General features: G+C 49.1%; 1 long non-coding RNA gene across 1 annotated transcript in view; it reads left to right on the forward strand.

The window, feature by feature from the left end:
* The first annotated feature begins 2,447 nt into the window (after window positions 1-2,447).
* Window positions 2,448-19,351, forward strand: part of LOC140411409 (uncharacterized) — a 41,790-nt gene continuing 24,886 nt past the window's right edge. Inside the window, exon 1 of the long non-coding RNA XR_011940847.1 lies at window positions 2,448-2,547. This is a non-coding gene — a long non-coding RNA (uncharacterized lncRNA). The remainder of the gene's footprint in view (window positions 2,548-19,351) is intronic.

Below are 19,351 nucleotides of genomic sequence, written 5' to 3' on the forward strand. Positions count from 1 at the left end.
TGTATGTTTGCACGTGTCTACTCTGCTGTGGGAGGTAAAACAGGTTCCCAATCCGCTTATTGTTACTGTCACTCTGTCAGTGTGAGTCAGTATTGACTTACCTGTGACATAGAGCTGGCTCCCTGCTCCATGGATGTAGCTCCACACACTGCAGCTGTAGACAGCTGTATCATTGAGGGTCACATTCACAATGGTCAGAATGTAACTGTTCCTGCTGAAATCTTGGGAATGCTGAAAACGGTCCTGGAAATCCCGGAACTTCCTGATGGTGCCATTTACAAACCAGCTCATCGTCCACTGCCTCTCGTACCCGGGTCTCTGGTGATACCAGTGGACATCAGTGTCATTCACACTGGCATTGTACATGGCACATTGTAATTCCACAGTCTCACCCTCTGGCACCTTGCTGATGTTTGGATACTGAATAAGGACTGGGTCAGCCAATCGACCTGTGCATAGCAAACAGATGGAGTTCAATGCAAAGAAATCGATTTTCCATCATTTAAAGTTTAACGATTCATTAAATAAAGTTATATGATGACTTGTTGTTTAATATATGAGTTTCCAAACAGATTGCAGTGGACATGATGAAGAGTGTCAGGTGTGACTTAGTGGAAGTGATCACACCTCCGAGTTAGGAGGTCATGGGTTTGGTTCCAGTGCAGAGAATTCCACAGATATCGAGACAATCTGTACAGTATTGAAGCTGCTCTTTAGGAGGAGCCATCACTGAACTGAGGGGTTCAGCCAAGTCCATCCTTGCAGCTCGAGATGAAATACCCCACACCATTATTTAAAGATCCCTAAACCAGATGATATGCCCATTTCTATCATTGCCGTTTGTGTGGGATTTGTGTGTTCCCTACAGCAGTGATTCCGATAGCAGGAGAAAGCAGGGAAAGACAGATAAACTATTCCCACTGTTTGGAGACTCTAAAATTAGGGAGCATGGTCTAGACATTCGGGCCAGACCGTTCAGGAGAGATGTCAGGAAGCATTTCTTCACTCAAAGTGTGGTCGAGATTTGGAACTCTCTCCCACACACAGCAGCTGAAGCTAGCTCAGTTGTGAAATTTAAATCCGAGATAGATTTCTGTTCAGCAAAGTTATTAAGGAAAATGGGCCAAAGGCAGGTATATGGAGTTAGCACGGATCAGCCATGATCTCATTGAATGGCGGGATAGGCTCGAGGGGCTGAATGGCCTACTACTGTTCATATTGTAAGAGCCACTCCTGTTGATTCCCTTATTTTCCATTTCATTTATTTTGCCACTATCATTTTTGATCCATGGATGTTTAATTGACATGTACCTTTAAACCGCACAGATGAAGTGCTTGCAATCTAGTGCGTTGTGTTAACCTTTGAACAGCAGGCATTTTGGCACCCAAGGGAGATTGGAGGGATTCAGCTCGATTGGTTGCTTGGTGGCCAATGAATTGGCAAAAGGCTGTATTCTGCCCGGCGACAGGTGGTGATTGGATCCTATCCGAGTGGGATGGTTCCCAGAGAACCAAGGAAAGGACAGTCAGGCTGTGAACACTCAGAGAAGAAACTGTGTAAGTCTCTCTCTCTCTCTCCCTATCCCCAGAAATGCTGCACAGCTGCTGTATTTCTGAATCTAAAGAGAACCTGGATGAATTTGCAGTGCAAACCCTTAGAGACTGAAAGCAGAAACCTCGAACTGAAAGCCTGGACTGAAGGAAGGTGGGCTAGAAGACAACCATCTGCAACAAGGACTCTTATCCTTTAACTGTCACCATTATTTATACACCCCTCTTCTCCCTCTGTGTTTGTTTGTCTTGTGTATGTGTGTGTAGAGGGTGGGGTGAATTAAAGTGGGGGGGATGAGGAATTATATATTTGTTAGCCTGTTGTACTTGCTGCATATTTAATTCTAGTTGTTGTCATTGATAAAAATTAATGTTTTGGGATTTACAAACCTGGTGACTGTAATTATTGGGCAGTCAAAAATTTGGGAGTTTTTCGAAGAATTATTGGTTAATTTCAATTGTGTTGCGACTCCGGGTCCAGTGGGGCTGGAATTGACCGCACACTAGCTCAGGGGGTGGAAAAACTACATTCCTATTTTCCTGTGTAAATATATTTAATTGTCTGCGAATCGTGTTTGGACACCCTGAAGTTGTGATAGGTGATTTATAAACAATTGTTTCATTCCTTTTCTGCTCAATGTAATTGTCCTAAAATAACAAGGCAACCCGAATCTGAGAGTAATGTCCAGCTCCCGCATGCACCCTGACTAAAGTGATGGCAGCAGTGTGTGCAGAGGGCTGTGCCCAGCACCATGTCCTCAGAGAGAGACAGGCAGACAATGGGGGAGGCTCGGTGTGATGACACAATCAGATTTTGTCGCACTGGTTAATTTTCAGCAAGAGGGGACATGAGCAAGATTTTTAAATATTTAAAATGGGCTCGAGTAGAGGAGGCAGAATTTCCCAGTGAACAGCTCCCTCCAAGTTCAGGAATGTCGGGAAGAGTGAGATGAACAGTGTCAGGTTCCGGGGAATATTGACAGAACGGTGAAATAGGTAGAGTCGGGACAGATGAAATTTATCACAAAGAAGTGGAAAGTGACTCAGTTTGGTAAAGATGAGGAGAGGCAATGTGAATGAGTTGGTACAATTTTAAACAGGGTGCAGGGGCTGAGAGAGCTCAGTCGGTACGGGCACATTCCTTCAAACCTGTAGGACAAGTTAAGAAGGCTGTTTCATAACGTACACAGACCTGATGTTGTTGGGGGTGAACTGGTGATGTATTCGGGGAGGTTATGGTACCTGCATCAGCGATGGTCACTCATGTATTAATGTTTTGCAATGTCCAATTTGTAACTTTTTTGGAATTCTCAAAGCCGACCTGAATAACAGAAATAATGTTTTGGGGTTACCATCTCTATTCAGAGCTGATATGGGGACAGGAGAAAGAGTTGACAATGCCGTGCTCCCAGGGAGGAGTCACAGTCCCATGGAATATTGGGTTATAACATCACAATGGCAATTCCCCAGCCCATTCTCCTCTTCACTGGGAATGTTTGGTTACAGGATTCACCTCTATGGAGTGATGTCATTGTGAATGCACTTACTGGTTACATTCAGCTGTGATCCATTCCCACTGATATCTCCCCACACGGAGCAGTAATAGACGGCAGTGTCACTGGGCTGCACGTTGCTGATTGTCAGGTTGAAGGTTTTATTGGACGTGTCTCGGGAAGGATGGAAACGCTCAGTGAAACCTGGACTCCGTCGTGTGTTGTTCTTTATATCATGTGTTAAAACCCTCTCCATATCATTCCCTGGCAGCTCCCGGTTCCAGTGAACATCGGTGTGTGTCACTGCGGCGTTCCGCATGGTGCAGTGTAACCGTGCAGTCTGACCCTCTGTGACACGTTCCAGACTCGGAGACTGGATAAGGACTGGAGCATTCACCTCTTTAAGACAAAAATATCAACAAGTTATAACCAGCCTGAAGGTTGCAAATATCTGCAAATGTTTCAATGAGAAATGTATCCGCTGATGTTACCTTGGGGACAAAGTGAAGAAATTATCAAACGCTCTGATCTGAAAAAGCTAAAGATTTATTTGTTTAAGGTCACATGTTCAGCTGTCTCTGCCACCCCCCCCCACCATTCCCAACTTCCCTATTCCTCCTCCGTGATCCCTATCACTGCAGAGTCTTCCCATTCTCCCTCCCAATCCCTCTCTCCATATTTCCTAATTGCCCCCCTCCCCCATTCATTTCTATTTCTTACATCCCCTGACACTTTGTCATTGTTTACTCTCGGGTCACACACTGGAGGCTTTCCTCAAATATTCAAAACCATTGTCATCAATCCTCTCTTCATAGAAACCATCCAGACATATCTGCCCCTCGACTGCTGACTCTTCATCTAATCTCAATCCATAAACCATCTCAAATCCACCTGTTCAATTCCATCCAGCGTCAGGATCCCGGACCCGACCCCAACATTTGTTAGGATCCCAGAGCAGACCCCAACATTTGTTAGGATCCCGGAGCAGACTCCAACATTTGTTAGGATCCCGGAGCAGACCCCAACATTTGTTAGGATCCCGGAGCAAACCCCAACATTTGTTAGCATCCCGGAGCAGACCCCAACATTTGTTAGGATCCCGGAGCAGACCCCAACATTTGTTAGGATCCCGGACCAGACCCCAACATTTGTTAGGATCCCGGAGCAAACCCCAACATTTGACAACCAGGACAGATGTCAGATGTCTCGGTGGGAGAGCATTTCGGTGACAGTGAGCACAACTCCTTGACCTTTACCCCAGACATGGAGAGGGGTAGGGACAGACAGTATGGGAAAGTATTTAATTGGGGGAGGGGAAATTATACTGCTATTAGGCAGGAACTGAGGAGCATAAAGTGGGAACAGTTGTTTGTGGGAAATGCACAACAGTAATGTGGGGGTTGTTTAAGGAGCACTTGCTGCGAGTGCTGAATAGTTTTGTCCCACTGAGACGAGGAAGGAATGGAAAGGTGAAGGAGCCTTGGATGACAAGAGAAGTGGAGCTTCTAGTCAAGAGGAAGAAGGAAATTTACGTGAGGTTAAGCAAGCAAGGACATGACTCGGAGAAATAAGAGGATGATCAAAGTGAGATTAGGGCCGAACAGGGATAGTGGAGGAAACAGAGGCTGTTTAGCAGCGTGGGCTAAACTGCTGGCTTGTAATGCAGAACAATGTCAGCAACGCGGGTTCAATTCCCATACCGGCCTCCCCAAACAGGCACCGGAATATGGCGACTAGGGGCTTTTCACAGTAACTTCACTGAAGCCTACTTGTGACAATAAGCGATTATTATTATTATTACTTGTGCCTAGAGTCAGAGGAAATAGCGGAGGCCCTGAATAAATATTTTGCTTCAGTATTTTTGCTTCAGGATTCTGAGAGATAGGGGGCGGGATTCTCTGATCCTGAGGCTAAGTGTTGGGATATGTACTGGGACCTCACCTCTTTGTGGTTTCTATAAATGACTTGGATGAGGAAGTGGAAGGGTGGGTTAGTAAGTTTGCCGACGACACGAAGGTTGGGGGAGTTGTAGATAGTGTTGAGGGTGGTTGCAGGTTACAACAGGACATTGACAGGATGCAGAGCTGGGCTGAGATGGAGTTCAACCTAGATAAATGTGGAGTGATTCATTTTGGAAGGTCAAATTTGAATGCTGAATACAGGGTTAAAGGCAGGATTTTTGGAAGCGTGGAGGAAGAGAGGGATCTTGGGGTCCACGTACAGAGCTCCCTCAAAGTTGCCACCCAGGTTAATAGGGTTGTGAAGAAGGCGTCTGGTGTGTTGGCTTTCATTAACAGGGGGATTGAGTTTAAGAGCCGCGAGGTTTTGCTGCAACTTTATAAAACCTTGGTTAGACCACACTTGGAATATTGTGTCCAGTTCCTGTGTATTGATGCCTGGATATTGTGTATTATCCGCACTAACTTGTTACAATAAACCGCAAGCAAAGTGCTGCAGGTTTTGACAATGAGGATTTCAGAAAATGCTGGGAATGAATGCTCAGGAGACGCAGCAGCCTCTGTAGACAGTGACAATCACGGCCTTCCCTCTAGATACAGTTTGGCCACTGGAACACCTCTGGATCTCAGACACCCAATATTCCCGTAACCTCAGGAGCAGGAGGCGGGGATGTGACGCTGGTCAACAAGAGGGTTTGCAATGGCAGCGGCAGAGAGGCTGGCCAGGATGTAACCATCCAGGGAGGACATTGCGGAAGAGCTTCCCTGTTTGACCAGAGGTTCTGTAGCCCACCTACCGGTGCCACATCAGCAGCTTCCCTGCCCATAGACCAGCAGAGTGCCCACACTGCCCGCACGGTAAAGTTTAATTCCAATCAGCTGGGGAAAGGCAGAGAGAGGACAGAAATTCACACTTTCAGTTCTGTCAAAATCCACCCCGAATCCCCACCGGGAATCTGAACGTGAAAATCCCGGACAACACCCCCTGGAGCACTGAGAGATGGGTGAAACTTTGATGTCGCACCTTTACACTCACGCTGTCGCTTTACGTCTGTGTGTGTGTTTAAATTGTACATTTTTACTTCACAGACTTCAGGCTTCTTCCCAGATCGTTCCTCCCTCTGGGTCACAGCCTCCGAGGCTGGCAAGGTTCCATCATATTCCTCTAATATATGGTCAAATATGGAATAAAATCAGTATAAGATAGACATTACTCACTGGTTACATTCAGCCGGGTTCCTTTCCCAAAGATTTCCCCCCAAATCCCACAGATATAGACAGCGGAGTCACCGAGCTTCACATCTCGGACTGTCAGAATGTAGCTGTTACCGGGAACATCTCTGGAAGGCTGAAACTGATCAGACAGACCTGTCGCCCGGGAAACTTGGCCATTTACATCATGACTCAATGTCAATTCCTGACTTTGTGAGCGGTACCAATGTAAAATGTATTTAACCCCTGGGAGAGGTGGGGAGGGCAGGGTTAGTAACTAACACATATCGTAGTGTGAAATGGTCAACTCTGCTCTCCAGCACCCCCAGCCCCACACCCAACACCCTCTGGTATCGACCCGACCAACTGCTACCTGAGCTCGGGAGAGGAAATTGAGTGCTGGCCAGGTTGTATATTGTGGTTATGCCGGAATTCACAATGTCCTCCTTGCTTCAGTTTCACAACTTCCTCTTGCTAAAGAATTGCTTCACAGTTACATTTCCCGGCAATCGCTGAGAAGCTGAGCTTTGGAGCAGATCCGGGGAATACGGATTGTGAAAGAAGAACCTTCTGAACAGAGGAAATGAGGAGAGTTTGAACAACTTCCAATTGTTTCCTTTGGCCCACTCCCCCGCAAGCCCGTGCCGTGATCATGGCCAACCCACCTAACCTGCACATCTTTGGACTGTGGGAGGAAACCGGAGCACCCGGAGGAAACCCACGCAGACACGGGGAGAACGTGCAAACTCCATACAGTCACCGAGGTCGGAATCGAACCCGTGTTCCTGGCACTGTGAGGCAGCAGTGCTAACCACTGTGCCACCGTGCCACCCAGAGTGACATTTGTTACTCTCCAGTGCAAATACTACCCCTGGATCTCCCGAGCTTTGGAAACTTCTGATGAACACGTTTACAATTTTCTCACCTGTTCTTTTGATAACTTGACATGGAAACCATCAGGTCCTTGAGATTTATCGATCTTAAATCCCAACACTTACTCCACTGTCACTGCCTTTACCCGTATCAAATCCAATTTGTTTTCCTGAAGGACTGCAACATTCTCAGTGAACAAACCTGCCATTTCCTTCTCATCGATCATTCTTCACAGTCTTTTCCTGCATTCCTTTCCTCACTATTCTCCCTCACTCTCTCTGTATCTCTTTCCTTTTCACATTTTTTATTGTATCTGCCTTTTAGTTTAATATCAGCTTGAGCTGACAGGTGATGTCAGCCCTGGTGTGGAAATGATTATTCTCTGGGAGGCTGCAGGAAAATGTTTGGGTGGCTTCTCGAGTTTGAAGAGCAGCTGATTAGCCTCCAAGTCTGTCGTGTGAAGCACACTGAGATAACACGGGCTGCAACTGGATGCAGCTATAACTGAAATATACTCCAGACCTTGAAGTTAGTTCAATTTGATTTATTGAGTCTGTCTAACAGCTAGTTCAGTTCTCTGTGAGTTCGACTCTCTGCTAACCTAAGTGTGATTACCCTGTCTGACTGAACCAGACTAGCTCTTAGCCACATGCTGCAGGTGTTATGTGATATATACACCCGACTCACTCTGTAGGTGTCCCCAGTGGAAAGAGGCGGAGTGTAAGTGCCCCGTGCCTTTTATAGTGGGAAACCATCCCCAAGAATTCTGCCTGCTGATTGGTTATGTCCTGTTCTCTGTGTTCATTAGCTGCCTGTCTGTCTCTCATTCTGTGCATGTCTGCATATCATGACATCTCCCCTGTTGAAATGTTTTTCTGTAGCATATACAAAAGTATTTACATGTGTAGGCCGAAAAACTAACTTATTTACATACAATGGCAGATGGGAACATATGTAAATGTGAAAATAGGTGTCTAATGTGCGAAAACAGAACAGAGCAAACAAAGCAAATGTTCATAAGTCCAGTCTCTGGGACTTGCGTCTGATCCTCGTCGACCGCTGGAGAGGTGGTGGTGGGGACTACGGCACCTTGATAGGCGGGATTGAAGCCTGACTGGTGGCCTCGTGGTTCGAGGTATCAGGAGGTGGCACAATAACAGATGGAAACAACGAAGAATGTGATTGCGGGCGGGCAGCTGTGCGCAGTGCCCGTCTGTTTCACCGCACAACAGAGCCATCAGCCACATGCACAACATACGCCTGTCGAACAACAACAGCTGGAACTCACCAGCCTCCATCAGGTAGCTTGATCCGAACAGCATCCGCCGGCGATAGCACAGGCAAATCGGTGCCATGAGCATCAGAGCCCTGCTTTTGCCGGTCCCTGAGTTTCTGCACCTTCTGCAGCACCGGGTTCCAGGTCAGGCAAGTGTATGGCTGGAAGAGTCGTCCGCAGGTCCCTGTTCATCAGGAGTTGAGCCGGTGACATGCTGGTAGACAGAGGGGTTACCCTGTATGCAAGCAGCGCAAGGGTGATGTCAGAAACAGAATCCGCGGCCTTGCAGGTGAGCTGCTTCACTATGTGCACCCCTTTCTCAACCTTCCCGTTGGACTGCGGGTAATATGGGCTGGAAGTGACGTGATGAAACTGATATAACTGGGCAAATCTTGACCACTCTTGGCTGCTGAAGTAAGAACCGTTGTCACTCATGACAGTGAGTGGAATACCATGCCTGGAGAACGTCTCCTTACAGGCCTTGATGACGGTCTTGGATGTGCGGTCCGAGAGCTTCTGGGTAGTTGGAAAAATAATCACTGATTAACACATAATCACGACCATTGGCATGAAAGAGGTCGATACCCACCTTGGACCACGGGGAGGTCACGATTCCGTGCTGCTGAAGCGTCTCCTTGCTCTGTGCTGTCTGGAAGCATTGACAGGTCGGTCAGTTGAGGACCATATTGAGATGTCCTGACTAATCCCAGGCCAGTAGCAGCTTGCCTGGCTCTGCGCCTGCACTCCTCGACACCCAGATGTCCCTCGTGGATTTGCCGGATCACCAAGCTCTGGAGACTGAATGGAATGACAATGCGGTCCAGCTTGAGGAGGATACCATCAACCACCGTCAGGTCGTCCTTCACATTGAAGAATTTAGGGCAGTGCGCTTTTCCCAGCCATTGCGAGGTGGTGCATGACACGCAGCAGAAGAGGGTCTTTGGCTGTCTCCTCGCGAATGCGGATCACCTTTTCATCCGACGCCAGGAGGTTGCTGGCCCACAGCTGCACTTGTGATTCGATCTGTTGGATGAATGCCGGCGGGTCACAGGCAAGGTTATGGAGCGGGACAAGGCATCCGCAATAATGAGCACCTTGCCAGGCGTGTACACGAGTTCCAAGTCGTACCTTCTGAGTCTGAGGAGGATGTGCTGCAGCCGGGGTGTCATGTCGTTCAGGTCCTTGTGGATAATGTGGAGCAGAGGCCTGTGGTCCGTCTCGACGGTGAACGTCGGTCGGCCGTGGACATAATCGTAGAACTTGAGAATTCCATTGAGTAGGCCCAGGCATTCCTTTTCAATTTGGGCGTACCGCTGCTCAGTGGGTGTCATCGCCCGTGATGCGTAGGCAACCGGTGCCCAGGATGAGGTGTCATCGCGCTGGAGCAACACCACGCCGATGCCGTCCTGGCTCGCATCTGTTGAGATTTTTGTTTCCCTGTCAGGGTCAAAAAATGCCAATCCAGGTGCAGTGGTGAGCTTGGCTTTCAGCTCCAACCACTCTGCTTGATGAGCTGCCTGCCACTCAAAGGCAGGAGACTTTTTCACCAGGTGTCTGAGGGCCGTGGTGTGTGAGGCCAGGTTAGGGATGAACTTGCCCAAAAAGTTTACCATGCCTAGGAAGCGCAGCACATCCTTCTTGTCTTCAGGGGTCTTCATGGCTTCGATGGCCTAGACCTTATCTGTGTCCGGGCGCTCACCCTGCTGAGATATCTGGTCACTTAAGAACTTAAGTGTCGACATGCCAAAGCAACACTTGGCCCTGTTCAGCTTGAGGCCATTGGCATGGACACGGCGGAATACCTGCTGGAGACGAGAGATGTGCTCTTCGGGGGTTGTGGACCATATGATAACGGCGTCCACATACACACGAACCCCTCCAATGCCCTCCATCATCTGCTCCATGATTCTATGGAAGATCTCCGAGGCCGAGACAATGCTGAACAGCATACGGTTATAGCAGTACCTGCCAAAGGGTGTGTTGAAGGTGCAGAGCCTTCTGATGTATTGGGTGTTCTGGATCACATACAGGTCACCAACACTTGAAATAGTGCAACACTATTTTATTGAATCATTAACTGTTCAAACATACTTAGACTGTGGGTTAATACAATACTAGCTTTAACTAAAGACCTTTGCCTTGTCCCAACCAGTCGATGCACTCAGCACATGGTGAATGTCTGTGTTGCAGGCTGTGAGCTCTGTCCTCCTAGCTAGCTGCAACTCGAATGAGCGGAAACTCTGATGGTCCCTGTCTTTACAGTGCGTGTGCGCTCACTGGTGATTGGCTGCTGTGTTGTGTGTGTTGATTGGTCCCACTGTGTGTCCATCAGTGTGTGTCTGCACCATGATATACTGGTGTATATTATGACATCCCCCCTTTTATAAAAATGTACCTGCGTGGAAATAAATAGTGTGTGGTGAATGTTCATGACTATGTGTGTGTGGAATATTTACCGGACTATGTACGTAACAACTAAGCTATTTACATGGGAAGGTGCCTGGTGCAGAAAAAAACAGTGTGTCACAAGAATAACGAGATGAACACTATATACAAACCAATGAACGATTAAACGGAAGAACAGAACGAATCAGAAAGTCCATAAATCCACAAAGTTCACAAATTAAGTCTGAGGTGGGCGACCAAATTCTGGTTGACTGTCAGGGTGGCACACCACTCATCGTCTGGGTCGATGCTGTATACCGACAGCGGCTGGTGTCTTTGCTTCGGGGACAGCCTGTTTTTCGTTACGACACCGACTCAAAAGGCGCCTTCTGGTCCTCGGTGTCACTGCTGTGTGGGAGGTCCGCATCGGACTCGGTGACCGCGGGTTGAATTGCCCGAACAGCACGGTAGCCTTGTGGATAGCACAATTGCTTCACAGCTCCAGGGTCCCAGGTTCGATTCTGGCTTGGGTCACTGTTTGTGCGGAGTCTGCACATCCTCCCCGTGTGTGCGTGGGTTTCCTCCGGGTGCTCCGGTTTCCTCCCACAGTCCAAAGATGTGCGGGTTAGGTGGATTGGCCATGATAAACTGCACTTAGTGACCAAAATTGCCCTTAGTGTTGGGTGGGGTTACTGGGTTATGGGGATAGGGTGGCGGTGTTGACCTTGGGTAGGGTGCTCTTTCCAAGAGCCGGTGCAGACTCGATGGGCTGAATGGTCTCCTTCTGCACTGTAAATTCTATGATAATCTATGAGAAAAAAAACATTCCTGCGAGGCTGGCTGAAGTGATATGAGTTGGCAGGCTGAGCTGCTCGACAGAAGGCAGCATAGTGGCCAAGTCTTCCACATCGTAGACATGGACGAGATTTTGCGGGTCATTGCCGCTTTAAATGGGCAGAGCCACAGTTGCCGCACGTTGTGACGTCAGCACGTTCGCTGCACCACCGCGCATGCGTGGTGCGGTCGTGCGTGGTGCGCGCCTGCGCATTACGTCCCTCAACGTCGCCGTCACCTCGTTTGGTGCATACAAGCGCGGGAGGCCGTGAAAAGCGCGCGAAATAGAACATAGAACATAGAACGATACAGCGCAGTACAGGCCCTTCGGCCCACGATGTTGCACCAAAACAAAAGCCATCTAACCTACACTATGCCATTATCATACATATGCTTATCCAATAAACTTTTAAATGGCCTCAATGTTGGCGAGTTCACTACTGTTGCAGGTAGGGCATTCCACGGCCTCACCACTCTTTGCGTAAAGAACTTACCTCTGACCTCTGTCCTATATCTATTTCCCCTCAGTTTAAAGCTATGTCCCCTCGTGCCAGCCATTTCCATCCGCGGGAGAAGGCTCTCACTGTCCACCCTATCTAACCCCCTGATCATTTTGTATGCCTCTATTAAGTCTCCTCTTAACCTTCTTCTCTCCAACGAAAACAACCTCAAGTCCATCAGCCTTTCCTCATAGGATGTTCCCTCCATACCAGGCAACATCCTGGTAAATCTCCTCTGCACCCGCTCCAAAGCCTCCACGTCCTTCCTATAATGCGGTGACCGGAACTGTACGCAATACTCCAAATGCGGCCGTACCAGAGTTTTGTACAGCTGCAACATGACCTCCTGACTCCGGAAATGACCGCCCTCATCCAGGCTGAGGCCTTGGAGGTGCTCAATCACTTGGACCCATTCCGCCTCGCAGGGACCTTGCCGCGCCGTTTGAGTCGCTTGTTTCTGGGAATACCGACTTGTGGCGTTTTCATGTAAGACACAGGTCTCGAGGGCGGTCGCTAGGGTGATTTGCTTTACTTTGAGGAGCTGCTGACATAGGGGGTCCGACTGAACACCGAAAACGATCAGGTCGCATATCATGGAGTCGGACGTGGGCCCTAAGGTTTGAAATCATCAAGCCAGACATGGCCTCCCTGCCCGACGCATGTGCATGCAAGCAGCTAAACCTTGTGCAGCGGGTCTACACAATAACCTCCCAGTCGTAGCTGCAACATTGCGCAAGGATGCGGAGGTGCGTGAGAAAAGATTGGAAAGGTTCATCCTTATCCTACAAATGCTACTGGAACACGTAGCATTCAAAACTTTCATTCACCTCTACGCTGCAGTGAGTGTCAAACTTGAGGAGGACCGTCTTGAACTTCATCTTATCTTCAGCATCTGCAAAGGTGAGAGAGTTGAAAATGTGGGTGGCATAGTCCCCGGCCGTGGAGAGGCGAAGAGCAGTCTTTCTGGTGTCCCAGGCGCCCTCCCTGTCCGTGGCTTCGAGGAAGAGCTGGAAGCACTGTTTGAAAATCTTCCAGTTGGCCCCAAGGTTGCCGGCGATGCGGAGCGGCGGCGGCGGGCTGATGTTGTCCATGTTGCAGGATGATGGAATGCTGGCGGAAGGCAGATCACTTGCAGGTTGGTCTAAGAAGTGCTAGTATCCCACCACCCCTGGTATCATGATGTGTTGGGTGTTCTGGATCACATACAGGTCACCAACACTTGAAATAGTGCCACTATTTTACTGAATCATTAACTGTTTAAACATACTTAGACTGTGGGTTAATAAGATACTAGCTTGAACTAAAAACCTTTGCCTTGTTCTAACCAGTCGATGCACTCAGCACATGGTGAATGTCTGTGTTGCAGGCTGTGAGCTCTGTCCTCCTAGCTAGCTGCAACTCGAATGAGCGGGAACTCTGATGCCCCCTGTCTTTATGGTGCATGTGCTCTCACTGGTGATTGGCTGCGGTGTTGTGTGTGTTGATTGGTCCCACTGTGTGTCCATCAGTGTGTGTCTGCACCATGATATACTGGTTTATATTATGACACCTTCTGCTGGACTCAGCCAGCTGGATTTGCCAGAATCCATGTGATGCATCTAACTTTGTGAAAAACTGGGCGTGTGCATCTCACTTGTCAGTGTCATCCCGCTCCGGGATGGGGTAGTGTTCCCGCATTATATTCTGATTGAGGTCCTTGGGATCAATGCAGATGCGCAGCTCCCCCAAAGGCTTTTTTACACATACCATCGAGCTGACCCAGTCAGTCGGTTCTGTAACTTTGGAAATGCTGCCCTGGTCCTGAAGATCCTTTAGCTGAGCCTTCAGACGCTCCTTCAGTGGAGCCGGGACCCGGCGTGGTGCGTGGACCACAGGCGTGGCATCAGGCCGTAGCAGGATCTTGTACCGATATGGCAGAATGCCCATCCCGTCAAACACATCCGGATACTGAGCGAGGATGTCGTCAATGCTGGCTTGAAGATCCACGTTGGGGGAGGGCATTGTGTAGACCCGCTGCCAAGGTTTAGCTGCTTGCATGCACATGCGTCGGGCAGGGAGGCCATGTCTGGCTTGATGATTTTAAACCTTAGATTTGAGCGAATGCTCCTGTTGGAGACGAGCAGGTGGCAGGATCCCAGTGCTGTGATGGCATTGCCGTTATAGTCCAGGAGCTGGCAGACTGCTGGAAGGAGCTTGGGTGGCTTCTTGATGCGGTTGAAATCTGCCTGTGAAAGGAGATTGGCAGAAGCACCTGTGTCCAGCTGTAACTGGATAGAGCATTGATTTACTTGCATCACCGCTCGCCATTGGTCCGCAGAATCCGCAGTGAGGATGGGCAGGCACCGTGATGATGTCGGTCAGGCATGTTCATGTGTGGTAATGATGCCCACATGGCAGGGGAACTCCAGGCAATCGTCCTCTGGATCCGTTGGACTGCCAGGATCAGAATCCTGTAAACCTTGTTGGACACTCCGAACACGCCTGCGTTGGAATTGGGAGTGCTGGCCCTTGACTGGTGGTGCAGACCTGCACAAGGCTGCATAGTGTCCAGGCTCTCCGCAATTTAAACAGCACCTGCCTCTTGCAGGGCAGTGTTTCTTTAAGTGGGCGGTGCTGCAGTTCGGGCACGTCATGACGTTGTTACGCTCTGTCCGTCGTCGCACATGCGCAGTGCGGTCGGCAGACATCAGCACCTGCGCAGTGTGGGTGTCGGCCGCTTCGTTAACCCGTTCGCATCACGCATGCGTGGGGCTCCAGGGAAAGCGCGCGAGATGGCCGCTGTCTTCAATGCTGAGGTGCTGCATCCGGGCGATGACCTGTACACTCTCTGCCTCGTGGGAGGCAAGTTTCTCATTTTCAGCCGATTTGTATTGGGAATACCGATTTTTGGCATGCTCATGCACTGTATATGTTTCAATCGCGACTGACAGGGTCAAATGCTTGATTTTCAAGAGCTGCTCTCTCAGAGGATGAGAGTGAACTCCAAACACGATTTGGTCTCTGATCATGGAGTCAGCAATATCACCAAAGTTGCAGGACAGCGCTAGTAGACGGAAATTAGTTAAGAAGGAGATGAAAGATTCATCTTTACCTTGTAGGCGTTGTTTGAATCTCTAGCGCTCGAAGATTTCATTGGAGTCCACTTCACAATGACTATCAAACTTGTCCAGGATGGTCTGAAACTTTGCCTTGTACTGGCCTTCGGTGAAGTTAAACAAGTTAAAGATTTGGATGGCTTGATCCCCCGCAGTTGAGAGGAGAAGCGCGATCTTTCTTGTATCAGGCGCACCCTCGAGGTCTGAGGCTTCGATGTACAGCAGAAACCTTTGCTTGAAATTCCGTCAATTGGCACTGAGATTGCTGGAGGTCCGCAGCTGTTGAGGAGCCTGGATCTTCTCCATGGTACCGGGATACATTTGCTGGTCGTCACGGAACAGATTGAGGTAAACAACCTAGGGATAGCAGTCTTCTGGTACTATGTCGTGTTAAGCACACTGAGGTAACACGGGCTGCAACTGGTGCAGCTATAACTGAAATATACTCCAGACCTTGAAGTTAGTTCAATTTGATTTATTGAACCTGTCACACAGTTAGCTCAGTTCTCTGTGAGTTCAACACTCTGCTAACCTAAATGTGATTACTCTGTCTGACTGAACCAGACTGGCTCTTAGCCATGTGCTGTAGGTGTTATGTGATATATACACCTGACTCACTCTGTAGATGTCCCCAGTTGAAAGAGGTGGAGTGTGAGTGCCTCGTGCTTTTTATAGTGGGAAACCACCCCCAAGTGTTCTGCCTGCTGATTAGTTATGTCCTGTTCTCTGTGTTCATTAGCTGCCTGTCTGTATCTCATTATGTGCATGTCTGCATATCGTGACAAAGTCCAGCAGTCTGACACACACCGATAACTGGGCTGGGGACTCAGTCTTATCTCCGACTTTCCATTGAACCGCGAGGAATCCCAAACTATCACCTTCCAAAACAGAAATATCTGACCCAAAATACACGTCGCCCACCAATAACCAGCAAATCGAATTCCAAAACATAACCACACCAAACAAAGTCAACCCTGGGTGTTTACTTACTGATTGTGAGACCGAGGGCCAGAGTCAGCGCTGAGAGAATCCAGTCAAACATTTCAAACAAGCTGATTTTTCAAAGGTGAAATTCCTGGGGCGTCATTCTCTGATCCCCCCTCCAGGTTGGAGAATAGCCGGGGGCTGCCGTGAATCCCGCCCCCGCCGGTTGCCGAAGTCTCCGGCACCGGATATTCGGCGGGTGCGGGAATCGGGCCGCGCCGGTTGGCGGGCCCCCCCGCTCGATTCTCCGGCCCGGATGGGCCGAAGTCCCGCCGATAAATTGCCTGTCTCGCCGGCGTGGATTAAACCACCTTTTGAACGGCGGGACAAGGCGGCGAGGGAGGGCTCCGGGGTCCTGAGGTGGGCGCGGGGCGATCTGGCCCCGGGGGGTGCCCCCACGGTGGCCTGGCCCGCGATCGGGGCCCACCGATCCGCGGGCGGGCCTGTGCCGTGGGGGCACTCTTTCCCTTCCGCCTCCGCCACGGTCTTCACCATGGCGGAGGCGGAAGAGACTCCCGCCACTGCGCATGCGTGGGAAACTGTCAGCGGCCGCTGACGCTCCCGCGCATGCGCTGCCCGTGGATGTCATTTCCGCGCCAGCTGGCGGGGCAACAAAGGCCGTTTCCGCCAGCTGGCGGGTTGGAAATTCCTCCGGCGTAGGCCTAGCCCCTCAATGTTGGGGCTCGGCCCCCAAAGATGCGGAACATTCCGCACCTATGGGGCGGCGCGATGCCCGTCTGATTGGCGCCGTTTTGTGCGCCAGTCGGCGGACATCGCCCCGTTTCGGGAGAATTTCGCCCCTGATCTTTCACACCGAGTATAATCTGATACTGCTGAAGTTTCAGATGTAACTGACTCTCATTACGGTTCACGTAACTCGAATACCAGTCACAGAAAGAGGAAGGAATAACAAGAGAAAGAGGGACTGCGCTCTGATATACAATTCACAAATCAGGAACAATAAGGCAAACAGATTGGCACCAATCACCCTTCAATGTCTCTTTTATTGAATCCAGTGACTCCCACTCAAGTCCAGGTCCACAGGCACTGTGTAAACTTCAGGCTGTGGAACCAATTCACCCAAAATGGGATAGGGCGGGGAGTGGGCCTAGGTAGAGTGATCAATCAGAGGCTAGGTACAGACTCGATGTGCCGAATGGTCTCCTTGTGCACTGTAGCAATTCTATGACAATTTAAAACCTGCCATTGTGATACCGTTGGGTGAAAATGAGCGGCTGAATTTCCTACTTTACTCGGCAGACAGCGGCTGTGATGTACTGGGACAAGTCCAGCTGATGTGAAAGGTGCTACAGAAATGTAACTGTTCTTTTTTTGGCTCTTGATTCAGGTACCTTCCTTCCAGAATAGCAACTTTGATAAGAAATACATCCGAGTTTGTTGCTGACTCAGTTTTCAGTGCTGGCCGTATATGGAAAGGACACAAACCCCTTCTTGATGGAAATGTCACTGAGGAAGCTGTAAAAGGGGAAGTTGAACTTGAAACAATACCACAGGAGTTTATTTTTGAATAAAGAACAAAGAACAAAGAAAAGTACAGCACAGGAACAGGCCTCACATTTGCCCTGATTAAACTCCACCTGTCATCTCTCCGCCCAAGTCTCCAAACGATTTAAATCCTGCTGTATCCTCTGAAAGTCCTCATCGCTATCCGCAATTCCACCAAACTTTGTGTCGTCTGCAAACTTACTAATCAGACCAGTTACATTTTCTCTAAATCGTTTATATATGCTACGAACAGCAAAGTTCCCAGCACTGATCCCTGTGGAACGCCGCTAGTCACAGCCCTCCAATCAGAAAAGCATCCTTCCATTGCTACTCTCTGCCTTCTATGACCGAACTAATTCCGTACCCATCTTAACAGCTCACCTCTGACCCGTGTGACTTCACCTTTTGTACTAGTCTGCCATGAGGGACCTTGTCAAAGGCCTTGTGACCTCCTCGGATTGAACATGTCTGAATGCGCGCTTTTGTTTGTGGAGTTGTGGCCTCTGCACATTTGACTGTCCAATAGCAGGGTGCACAATGCTGCTGGCCTTGTCACTTCTCCACTGAAGTCTGCGTTGAAACATTTAAGGAAGTCATTTAAAAAATATACAATCATTGCAGTCTGTCTGGCAACAGGTTTTTTATTCCACGGGATGTGGGCGGGGCAGGCCGGGCCTGCATTTATTGATTCATTGCCCTTGAGGGGGCAGTAAAGAATCAACCACAGTACTGTGGGTCTGGAGTCACATGTAGGCCAGACCAGGTAAGAACGGCAGATTTCCTTCCCTCGAGGACATTAGTGAACCCAATGGGTTTTTATGAAAATCGACAATGGTTTCATAGACATCTTTCGATTTTTAATTCCAGATTTATTTCCTTCAATTCAAATTTCTCCATCTGGTGGGATTTGAACCTGTGTCTCCACAGTATTACTCTGGGTGTCTGGTTTACTAGTCCAGTGACAATACCACTACACCACTGCCTCCTGAAGAGAAATACAAGTACAAATAGGCTTGACAGAGATCCTCTTTTTATTTACATATTGTCCCAATTGTGGTGCAAAGGAAAATGTGATGTTGTAAACTGAGGACATACTTTGGCTGCCTCCCCCGAATCCCCCAACAACCCCCATCCATCTGAAACCCTCGTCATTGCTCACTTTCAAATAGAACGCCCCTAATGCCCTTCAGGCCAGCCTCACATCTTCCACCCTTCATCAACCTGAACTCACCCGAAACTCAGTCCCGATATTCTACTTCTCACCATGGGGAAGTATGCTTGAAATGAAATGAATGAAATGAAAATGAAATGAAATGAAAACGAAATGAGATGGGGAAGTATGCTTTGGAGCATGCCCAAACCGGGCAGGAAAATCCCTGGCTGGGAAGCCATTATCTCTCTTTGACTGAATAAGCAATCGCTGTCGCTATTTTGAAACTCCTCTCCACGTGGAAACTCCTCGAGTGGAACCATCCTCTCCAAGTCCACTCTATCCAGGCCCCGCAGTATCTTGTACGTTTCAATGAGATCCTCCCTCATCCTTCTAAACTCTGAGTGTAGACCGAGAGTCCTCAACCATTCTTCATATGACAAGCTCTTCATTCCAGGGAACATTCTTGTGAACCTCCGCTGGTCCCTTTCCAAGGCCAGCACATCCTTCCTTAGATACGGGGCCAAAAACTGC

This window comes from Scyliorhinus torazame, chromosome 1, assembly GCF_047496885.1.
Source record: "Scyliorhinus torazame isolate Kashiwa2021f chromosome 1, sScyTor2.1, whole genome shotgun sequence".
Taxonomy (NCBI): domain Eukaryota; kingdom Metazoa; phylum Chordata; class Chondrichthyes; order Carcharhiniformes; family Scyliorhinidae; genus Scyliorhinus; species Scyliorhinus torazame.